Below are 11,671 nucleotides of genomic sequence, written 5' to 3' on the forward strand. Positions count from 1 at the left end.
TGCCTTAGAGATTCCCACTGGCTGGAGGATTCTAAAATCCCCCTTCTTCCCTCCACTGGTTCAATTGTCCTCTCCCATCCCATCTTCTCATTCTTGACATAGAAAAGTGAAAATGAAAGTGTTAGTCGCTCAGTCGTGTCCAGCTCTTTGAGACCCCATAGACTGTAGCCTGCCAGACTCTTCTATCCATGGAATTCTCCAGGCAAGAATACTAAGAGTGGGTAACCATTCCCTTCTCCAGGGAATCTTCCTGACTCAGGGATTGAACCCTGGTCTCCTGCATGGCAGGCAGATTTACAGTCTGAGACACTTGGAAAGCCCATAGAACACTGGTGGTATTTGGGGAGAAAGGATAGTTTCCTGGTGCAAAGAAAACTTCAATGCCTACTTCCTTTCAGGGATGAGGTGATCAGCTGGTTTGCCACTGGTGCCAACTCTTAAATATGCTTATTACTGGTATGAGCACCTTGATCAGCAAAGAAACCCTGTGGATCTGGCAAGCAGAAGAAGGCAGGTTGGTGTTATTCTCTCATGAGCTGTGGGAACTAATAGGGAACTTGATACCATTTAACGGCCTCTCCAAGGTCAAGACAGTTAATTGCTGCTCTTTTAATTTCTTCCTGGTGTTGGGGAATATTAACTGGTTAGCATCTGCCGCTCTAAGTCTTTGTACAGCACTTAGAATTTCCTTTAAGGGGCAATCAAACAAAGAACTCCATGTGCTGGCCATGGAATATGGTTTAGCCACCAGCTTGGCCAGTGATGGCAGTGTGGCATCCTTCCCGGGGGCCTGTGGCCTAGCTTTGGCCTGAGACCTTGTTTTCTCTCAAGAGGTACATATCTTACAGGTTACATACCAAGGTGGTATGCACGAGTTTTTCCCACAGGTGTGGGGTTATACAACTCTTAATAGAGAAACTGTTATTTAAGAGCAGGTTTGCTTAGAGCAAGCAAGAGAGTTTCTCATTTTCTCATTTCTCTTTTTGGCAAAAGTGCTAGAAAATATTCAATATTGGGACTACTTTGGTAGTCCAGTGGTTAAGACTGCACTCCCACTGCAGGGAGTTCAATCCCTGGTTGGGGAACTAAGATCCTGCGTGTTGAGTGTTGTGGCCAGAAACAACAACAGGAAATATCCAATATCCAATATCTCTACTCCCTTTCCATCTTCTTTTAAATCCACTCCCATGGAGCTTTCTCCTCCTTGACCCAGGAAATCCTTCTTCTCAAGGACACCAGTGACCTCCATGCTGTCAGATTATGCAGTCCATTCTCTTCCTGTTTGGCCTGACCTGTCAGCAACTTTGACCTTCTGGGGGCCTGGAGGGATTCCCCACACACAGGGGGTGTGCACTGAGCCCGGAGGGATCACCACCTTTGCAGCAAGAGGAATCAGCCCGCTGTTTGTGGAGAGATGTCACTCTACCCTGAAGACGGCTTGCTGTGAACACAGCTTGCTGTGAACACAGCCAGAGAAATCCTTGGGAAAGAGCGATGAGACCACCAGTACATCTGGTGAGAGTGTGCAGGACATCTTGGCCAGCGCCGACCGCCTCTCCCAGTAGTGTTTTCCAAAGGCGAGCCTTTTCCAGTTCTCGAGTCCAAGTCTCCAGCCTGGCCCTAACCACTGATCTCTGGCAAGTATATCAATATTAATACACACCTCAGGATATATGGCAAGTTGAGTGAGGCCCATGGGCCCTCATCATGTGCATACTCAGTTGCTCAGTCATGTCTGACTCTTCCCGACCCCATGGACTGTAGCCCACAAAACTCTTCTGTCCATGGGATTCTCCAGGCAAGAATACTGGAGTGGGTAGCCATGCCCTCCTCCAGGGGATCTTCCCAACCCAGGGATTGAACACTTGCATCTCCTGCATGGGGAGGTGGATTCTTTACCACTGTGCCACCTGGGAAGTCCCCTTATCTTGGTAATGTTTTTAAATCCAGAAAATAAAGTAAAAATACACAGGATTGCAGAAGACAGACACTATTGAAACTCAGTTCTATTGGTTTCTTGTTGCTGCTGTAACCAATTAACATGAACTCAATAGCTTCGAACAACACAGATTCATCTTATCGTTGGGGAGGACAGACACCCAGAATGGGTCAGCAGGGCTGCAATTTTTCTGGAGCTTCTAGGGGAGAATGTTCCCTAGATGTTTCTAGTTGTTGGAAGTCGCCTGCCCTCGGGGGCTCCTGGCTCCTTCCTTTCTTGGAAGCCGGCAGTTCCCCTGCTTCCGTCTTTGCTTCTGTTGTCACGTGGCCCCTCTGGCTCTGCCTTCTGCCATCCTCTGATGAGGAGGCTCATGATTATATGGGGATCACCTGAATAATCCAGGACAGTCTTCCCATCGCAAGATCCTTAGCTTACACCTCCAAAGTCTTTTGTTAAAAATTTTATTTTATCTATTTATTTGGCCACACCAGGCCTTAGTTGTGGCCTGCAGGATCTAGTTCTCTGATCAGGGATTGAGCCCAGATCACTTGCATTGGGAGCATGGAGTCTTAACCACTGGATCACCAGGGAATCCCACCCCCACCTTTTAAAAAAATTATTTAAAAAATTATTTAACTGTGGGCCATATTTAAAGTCTTTATTGAATTTGTTCCAAAATTGCTTCTGTTTTACGTTTTGGTTTTTTGGCCCTGAGGCATGTGAGAAATCTTAGCTCCCTGACCAGGGATCAAAACCTGCACCCCCTGCATTGAAAGGTAAAGTCTTTACCACTAGACCCCCCAGGGAAGTCCCTTCCAAGTCTTTTTTTTTTTTTTTTTAACTTTATAAGGAAACATCTTGTAGGTTTCTGGGATGAGGAAGTGGACATTTTGGAGAGGCCATTTTCTTATTGCAGTGGATTATTTACCAACTGAGCTATCATGGAAGCCCTGTGTCTCCTTAGTAGCTAACAAAGCATCTTTATTATCTCATAATCCACAGGCATCTTTGTTGTTGTTTAGTCACTAAGACATGGCTGACTCTTTGCAACCCCATGGAGTGTAGTCCATCAGGCTCCTCTGTACAAGGGATTCTCCAGGCAAGAGTAGTGGAGTGGGTTGCAATTTCCTTCTCCAGGGAGAAGGAATTTCCAATCCAGGGATTGAACCTGCGTCTCCTGCATTGGCAGGCAGGTTCTTTACCGACTGAGCCACCCTGAGATTTGTCATCATATTCTCTGTTTTCAATGACAAATTTCTGGGGGGCAGAGGAGAATACTGTGCTTGATGGTTTGTGGAATTTCCCAAAGCCTCATGGGGAGCTGGGCAGTCTGAGTGGATCACTGTTACCTGGCCTGCCCTGCCTGGCTGTTATCTGACCAGGCAGCAAAGATGGGAGACAGGGACCCTCAAGTCCCATCACCTCCGCCAGCCTTGCCTGTGGGACCCACGGGGAAACCCAGGTCTTGTCAGTTTCCTTGTCTGTGGAATAAGCTGGTTGACAGGAGTTTGAAAGTGTCTCTAGGTTTTCCTCAAACTCTTGTCTGCTATACATAGTCCCAATCCTGGGCTCATGCAATATCTCAGCCACACGCCAGGGGGAAGCATTGGCTAAAGTGTTAAGTTCACGTCGGCTAGACTCTAGCTTGCAAGTTTATTTTGGTTTGTTTGAGCAAATATTGGTGATGAGGATGGTGGCAGAGTGAAGGCTGTTTATCTCTTTAGGGCATGAGAGTTGCTTAATGTCATAGTTTGTTTGGACTGGAGGCTCCCTTAGCCTTCCCAGAGGGGCACATGAGTTGGAGGGCCGGGGTTGGGGGGAGGCGTCCACCAACTTTTTAACCCTAGAAGGGACGATGCAAGACTTTTCTTTGTAAAGTGGGTCAGGATCACTTCCCTTGTGTCTGAACTCCTTCCGCCTGAAATAAGCTGTTCTGATCTTGTCTCAAGTGGGGATGAGTAACAGGAGACTGTATGAGAAAACCTCCAACATTTAAAGTGATTTGTTGTCAATGTTGTTTATTACAGGATGAGCATCTTCAATTTACTCAAACTCTTCTTTCCTCCCAGGATGTTCTGAGTTCTGCCTGTGGCTATGGAGTGAGAGTTTGCGAATAGGGATTCTGACCATGAATCTAAGGTGTAGAGCACGATAGATGAGGGTCTCATTAAGGGATACTTAGAATCATTCACATCCACTGGAAGAGCTCAAAGCCTTGGAAATATCTGTTGTCTTCACTTGTGGAGCACGAAGGGCATGCTCATCCTACAGGCTCTGGTGTGGGGGGGGGGGGAATCCCTCCTGCCTCTTGCAGCTTTTGCTGGTTCCAGGGGTTCTTGGACCTGGACCCCTGGTCCCCAGCGACTGCCTCTTGCAGCTGCATCACTCAGGTCTCTGCCCCCATCTTCTTGCAGCCTCCTCTTCTCTCTATGTCTTCTTTTCTGTCTCTTATAAGGACACCTAGGGCTTCCCTTGTGGCTCAGATGGTAAGGAATTTGCCTGCAACACAGGAGACCTGGGTTTGATCCTTGGGTTGGGAAGAGCCCCTAGAGAAGAAAATGGCTACCCACTCCAGTATTCTTGCCTGGGAAATCCATGGACAGGGAAGCCTGGTGGACTACAGTCCATGGGGTAGCAAAAACGTTGGACAGGGTTGAGGGATTAACACACATCCTTAGATTTGTGGATCACCTGGATAATGAAGGATAATCTCATCCCAAGATCCTTAACTTAATTACACCTGCAGAGACCTTTCCCCGAAATATGTCATTTATAGGGTGGGCGTATCTTTGGGGGCCACCCATTCAATCCACTCTAAGACCTCTTCACTTTTCAGCATGGAGCTCTGTGTTATGTCCTCCCTGGAGACTTTTTTTTTCCCTGTTTTTTTTTTTTTAAATTTCATCCTGTGGACCATTTTTTAAACTCTTCATTGAATTTGTTACAGTGTTGTTTCTACTTTTTATGTTTTGGGTTTTTGGCTGCAAGGCATGTGGGATCTTAGCCCTCCTACCAGGGATCAAACCCACATCCCCTGTACTGGAAGGTGAAGTCTTAGTCTTCACCTTCTTCACAGACCCCATTGACTGTAGCCTACCAGACTTCCCTGTCCATGGATTTCCCAGGCAAGAACATGGCAAGTGGGTTGCCATTTCCTTCTCTAGGGGATCTTCCTGACCCAGGACAGCAGGGAAGTCCTCTCTGAAGAATTCATATGCATTTTTATGTATGAAGGCAGATTTACAGTCATGACTGATGATATTAAGTAGCTCTAGGATGCATTCCCTGCTAAGCTGAATGTTGCAGAGGTTAGTGATGCTCCACCTCGTGACCTTCATTCCTCAAATCTAAGATGTAAACGGTTGTATGATGCACTAAGACGTTCTACCTAAGAAAGAAAAAAACTCTGTTCATTAGACAATGGCATACTATCAATTTTAAGATGCACTTTGGCTTCATTTTATGTGAAGGAATGTGCAACTAATGAAATACAGGATAGCCTAGAAAAAGTCAATGTGAATCATGAAAGTATTAAACTTTTAGTATAAAGAATTTCTAAAGTGACAGAGGTTATTTTGCCAGAAGAAGAGACTCTTCAGAGTAGGTATCTTCAATATTGGGCTTCCTAAATAGTACTAGTGGTAAAGAACCCACTTGCCAATGCAGGAGATGCAAGAGATGAGTGTTGTTTGGTCCCTGGATTGGGAAGATCCCCTGGAGGGAAGGCATAGCAATCCACTCCAGTATTCTTGCCTGGAGAATCCCATGGACAGAGGAGTCTGGTTGGCTACAGTCCATGGGGTCGCAAAGAGTTGGGCATCAATGACTAAGCACAGCACACAGCACAGGGGCTTCAAGGTCCAGCAACAATTATTCCTTTTTTTTTGCAAAGAAGGTTTTGTAATTTTAGATCCAGGGCAAGATTAGAGGATAAAGTCCTACAAATTGCAAAACTCTTAGGTTTGTTTATGTGACCCTAAAAAAAAATTATAAACAGTGTTTTGGACATAGGAGAGACTCAGTAAGTATTTGCCTAACTGAATTCCAGTTTCGACATCTTCTGCAGCCCCGTCTGTGCTAATCCCAAGGTTCAATGATAAAAGAGCGATTGCATTTCCCCAGGAGCAAGCTTTAACTACCTAGTGATGCATTCAGTTCACATTCTTACATAATCCAGTGTTCTGTTCCATTTGCATGTAGTGCAATAAGAAGACCAACAGGTAATGTTTACATAAAACATTAGAGTTGCTTAAAGAGGCTCCTTTAAAAACACACCCTGCAGAGGTTTCTCCATACCGGTCCTCACTGAAGCATTCATGGTTACCAAGCGTGATCATCCAAAAGCGTTTCTGTACTATTAGCTCTCTAATCTCCCTCTTTTAAAAATACTGCTGACTCACAGTGCACAAAGCTCTTGGACAGCACAATAGGACTGTTGAGGGTACCGCCTTGGACCTCAGAACCACTGGGCAGTTTAGGAACCCCACCGTCCTATTGAGAGCCAGAGTCCATGGACGATTTTGATTAGAATCTGGCATTACTTTCTGAGAAAACAGAAGAGTGAAACTTGGATCTGCTTGAACTTATTAGCTTCTTGAGATTTCTGCCTCCTTACTATCAAAAATAGCACCCCACCCTCTTTCAAAAATACTGCTGACTCACAGTGAACAAAGACTTTTAGAGCAGGATAGAGGGATGGAAGCACAGCCCTGGGAGGCTGCACAGACTCTGAGCCAACAGGTTCCCTCTTTTGGTACCACTGGATGGAAAGGAGCTCTCAAAATGAAGGCTACTACTTTAAAAATTATTCTATTTCTTGCATCTCTCTTCCACTGTTTTCACGACCAGTGTGCGTTTTCCTAGGAGGCAGGGGTGCGGCCACTGACCAAGAGTTTCTTGGGGCACTTAGATTTTTAAGATTTATTATAAGGTGTGTCTGCACTTGGTATGGAAACCAGATAAGATAAAGGCAATTAACAAATTTCAGTCCTAGGAGTAGCAAATATTACCCTGAAAATGGCAGGAAGGAGGGGTGCACTGCCTGTAAATAATGTATTTAGATAATTGAGGGTCATAAAGCATAGATCTTTCATCTTCTCTCCCTCACCCAGCTGCCCACAGAGGCAGAGACCTATGGCCATATTTAGGGCTGGTTAGGGAGAGCAGATTGGAAATTGTGTGTATGCCTCTGTGTGTGTGTGTGTGTGTGTGTGTGTGTGAGTTAAGAGTTGTGTTCAGCAGAATTTTTCCTTGTGCAAATATATTTCTGTGTATAAACATTGTTTTTTTTTTTTTTAATTTAAATAAATGTAAGGCTTCTGAGAGCCTACAGTTGGAAGTGTGTGGTGGTCCCCTATAGGAATGTTCAGTCAGGGTCCACCTTGTTGTCCTGAGGGCTGAGCTCTCTGTCCCACTGATGCCAATGGAGAGGCCTCCTGCAGGAAACTGCCCAGTTCCTGTGCTCAGGGGCCATTGGTCTAGCTGGCTCAGACGCTTGCACTGAACTGAAACTTTTCACCATAACAAGCACCAGGTTATGAGAGACTCTGAGAAACACTCAGAGAAAAGAAGAAACAGATTTTGTGGTAAAACAAAGCTTTGGTTCACTCAAGTAAAGGCTGGTTCTTTCAACCTTGTCACTACCCAGCCCCTTCCTTGATTTCCACAAGGCCGTCCACCCACCTAGAATTCCTCGTGTTGTGGGGGAAAACCTGCTCAGCCTCTTTTCCAGGTTCTGATTCATGAGCGAGCCCTACTCCCCTGTCCCCTTACTTATGCGTCTCCCCCGAGGCTGTTCCCCAGGCTGGCCTCTGGCGTGAAGGTTTCTCTCCTGGGGTGGGCACGCAAGTCTGTAGAGGTGACTCTGTACCATTCAATCCTGCACCGGGGGTTCCTGCCAATGGAGAGGACAAGCTTGTGCTCCCAGTTTCTTCTTCCTGTAGATTTTTCCTTCCAACGTCCCTGAGTTGCAAGACAGTGGAGGCTACAGAGTTGCCCTCCCACAGCACTTCAAAATCTCGGTCCTGGATGGCAGGGGTGCGGGGAGGCTAAAGAGGGAGGGGATATATGTATACACATCCCGATTCATGGTATAGCAGAAACCAACACAATGTTGTAAAGCAATTATTCTCCAATTAAAACAAACGAGGGCATCCCCATTGTTTGGCACCAATGGATGATATCACTGACTTAATGGACGTGAATTTGAGGAAGCTCCAGGAGATAGTGAAGGACAGGCAAGCCTGGTGTGCTGCCATCCATGGGGTCGCAAAGAGTTGGACACAACTTAGTGACTGAACAAAAACAAAAAAAACAAACAAAATCTTTGTCCTTTTTTCAGAGAAGATGGTTGTCAAGTGCCAGGGCAAGATCTGAGGATATAGCTCTGCAAAAGCAAATTGCAAAACTTTCAGGCTTGTTCTTGTGTGCACAACCTGGGGGAAAAAATAGCAAGTGTGTTTGCTGATTCATTGTTTACCTAACTGAATTCTAGTGAGGACACTTAAGCCACAGAAATGTTGCTAATCCCAACATTTGGCAAAGGTGACTTGAATATTGTGAATGCTGAAGAAGTCTTGCATTTCCCCAGGAGAAGGTTTTAACACATTCTAGTTCTCCTAGTCTGGTCACTGTCTTCAGTTCAGTTCAGTTGCTCAGTTGTGTCCGGCTCTTTGTGACCCCACGGACTGCCTCATGCCAGGCCTCCCTGTCCATCACCAACTCCTGGAGCTTGCTCAAACTCATGTCCATTGAGTTGGTGATGCCATCCAACCACCTCATTCTCTGTCATCCCCTGTTCCTCTTGCCTTTAATCCTTCCCAGCATCAGGATCTTTTCCAATGAGTCAGTTCTTCACATCAGATGGCCAAAGTGTTGGTCATTGTCAAGTTCAAATAACCCTGTGTCCTGACTTTACTGAGTGGAGCACAGAGGAAGGCTATATTTCATCAATACCAAATTCTGGGCCCTGAACCAGGACCAGCTCAGTCGATCAATGTTACTCTGCTGGCCCTCTTTTTATTGGTTAGTTAAGATAAAGTTTTTTCGGTTTTGCAAATTTTTCTTAAAGGACTGGGAGCCTTATCTTTGAAATGTAAACATCAGAGAAAAGAGGTTCCTGTTTCTCTGGGTGCCTTGATCCAAACAATAATTGCCTGTTGCCACAGAGGGTTCATTTTTCCTTGGGATAAAGGCAATTAATGAGCACAGATGGCTGCCCCAGTGACCAGGTCAGTTTAGGATTAAACTACGAAATAAGGCATCCCAAATGTTGCATTATCTCATCTGAGGACAAAGTTATCATGTATCTTGAGACCATATCTGCTGAATATATAAAATATATGTCAGAATATTTCAGAACATATATCTGAATACATAAAGGGATGAGATTCCATCCTGTCTTTATAATCTCATTAGCAAATTATTTTAGTGGTCACTGCAGCTTGGTTTAATGCATACTCAATAACAAAACCGTTTCTTTTCTACATGTGTGGAGAGGAATTTCCTGGGTTAGTCCGAGATTTTCTTTATAACTTTCCCTCAAACATGACTGTGGAGAAGTTTGACTATCAGCATTCCATGAGAGGTAAGAGAAGATTGCCATTGGATGTCACTATGGGCTCAGAATTTCCATCTTCAGTGAAATAATAAAGGAGACAGAACCATCTCTCCTTCCTGAGTCCTCCCAAGGGTGGGCGCTGTCCAGTTACGCCTGCTGACATGGGTGTGGGGACTCTTCTCTCCTTCCCGCGTTCATCTCACTTAGGGAACAATGCCAGCCTTGGATCCCAGAAGCACTGGGCAGTTGAAGAACTCCACCTTCCTATCGAGGGGCAATGTTCATGGACATTTTCAGTTAGTACCTGGCATTGCATTCTGAGAAAACAGAAGAGTGAAACTTAGACTTGCCTGTGTTTTTTTAGTACCTTGAAATTCTGCCTCTTTGCTGTCAAAAATATCACCCCGCCCTCTTTCAAAAATATTGCTGACTCACAGTGAACAAAGATTTTTAGAGCACAGTAGAAGTGATAGAAGCACAGCCCTGGGGTTTCTGCACAGGCTCTGAGCCAACAGATTCTCTTTTGGTCCCACTGGATGGAAAGAAGCTCACAAAATGAGGGCTGTTACTTTAAAAATCATTCTATTTCTTGGATCTCTTGTGCAGTGTTTTCACAACCAGTGTCCAGCTTCCCTGAAGGCAGGGATGGGGCCACTGACCAAGGGTCTCTCTTGCACTTAGGTTTTTAAGGTTTATCATAAAGTGTGTCTGCATTTGACATGAAAACCAGATGAAATAAAGGCAGTTAACAAATTGCAGTCCTTGAAGTAGCACATATCACCCTGAAAATGACATGAAGGAGGGATGCACCACCTGTATATATGTATTTACATAGTTGAGGGTCAGAAAGTGTAGATCCTTCATCTTCTCTCCCTCCCCCAGCTGCGCACAGAGGCAAAGACCTATGGCCAAAGTAAGGGCTGGTTAGGGAGAACAGATTGGAAATTTGTGTGTGTGTGTGTGTGTATGTGTGAGAGAGAAATAGTTAAGAGCTGTCCTTGTGCAAATATATTTCTGTGTACAAGCATTGTTTTTTTAAAAAAAATATGTATAATACTTCTGAGACCCTGCAAGTTGGAAATGTGTGATGGTCCCCTAAAAGGACATTCAGTCAGGGTCCACCTTGTCCTCCTGAGGGCTGGATTCACTGTCCCACAGATGTCAACGTTGAGACCTCCTGTAGGAAAGCGACCGGTTGCTGTGTTCAGGGGCCATCAGTCCACCTAGCTGAAACTCCTGCTCTGAACTGAGAATTTCTACCTTGAAAAGTGAAAGTGTTAGTTGCTCAGTCGTGTCTCTTTGCAACCCCATGGACTGTAACCTGCCAGGCTCTCCTGTCCATGGGATTCTCCAGGCAAGAATACTGGAGTGGGTAGCCATTCCCTTCTCCATGGGATCTTCCCAAACCAGGGATCAAACCTTCATCTCCTATATTGGCAGGCAGGTTCTTTACCATGTGAGCCACCAGGGAACCCCTTTCTACCATAACAAGCACCAGAATATGAGTCTTTGAGAAACACTCAGAGTGAAGATGAGCTAAAGAAAGCTTTCCTTTAAAGAAAGTTTTATTTGTGGTAAAATAAAACTTTTGTTCATTCAAGTAGAGTTTGATTCTTTCAAACTTGTCACCACCCAGTGCCTTCCCATGACTTCCACAAGGCCATCCACCCACCCGGAATTCCTTGTGTTGCTGAAGAAAACCAGCTCTATGTCTTTTGCAGGTCCTTCAACTTCGCCACTTATTTTATTGAAGCTTGCAAACTGGAAGGACACTAGAGTTTACTGTTGAGGTGGAGGACACAGTCTTGTAAAACCTGATAACGGCAACCATATTCCTTTTCCTTATAACATTCTATTGATTAGAAGCAAGTCATAAGTACTACCCATCCTCAAGGAGAGGGTATTTCACAAAGTCATGACTACCAGTCAATGAAATTGGGTATCATAGGGGGTGTCTCCCTGTGTGCCCAGTACCCCTCTTGTGGACCAGGAGTAGCTTGAGAGCATCCATCTCAGTGGTGGCCTTTGAGAAACCTTAGAGGAGAGACATGCCTGAAGAAAAGATACATTTCTTCTCAATTACAAAGGGAAGCTGGCTCCTGAAAACTATTAGCCATAAGGTGTGATAGTAATCTCCATACATATTTCAGGATACTGTTTAAGTGCAAGTTTTG

General features: G+C 45.1%; 1 long non-coding RNA gene across 1 annotated transcript; it reads right to left on the reverse strand.

Moving 5' to 3' along the window:
• Positions 1–3,940: 3,940 nt before the first annotated feature.
• On the reverse strand, positions 3,941–8,866 carry LOC139036494 (uncharacterized). The gene is made up of 2 exons (XR_011489255.1): positions 7,712–8,866; positions 3,941–4,438 (listed from the first exon to the last, which is right to left on the reverse strand). It is a non-coding gene; the product is annotated as an uncharacterized lncRNA (long non-coding RNA).
• Between the last annotated feature and the right edge of the window lie 2,805 nt (positions 8,867–11,671).

The sequence above is a fragment of the Odocoileus virginianus genome, chromosome 9 (assembly GCF_023699985.2).
Source record: "Odocoileus virginianus isolate 20LAN1187 ecotype Illinois chromosome 9, Ovbor_1.2, whole genome shotgun sequence".
Lineage (NCBI taxonomy): Eukaryota > Metazoa > Chordata > Mammalia > Artiodactyla > Cervidae > Odocoileus > Odocoileus virginianus.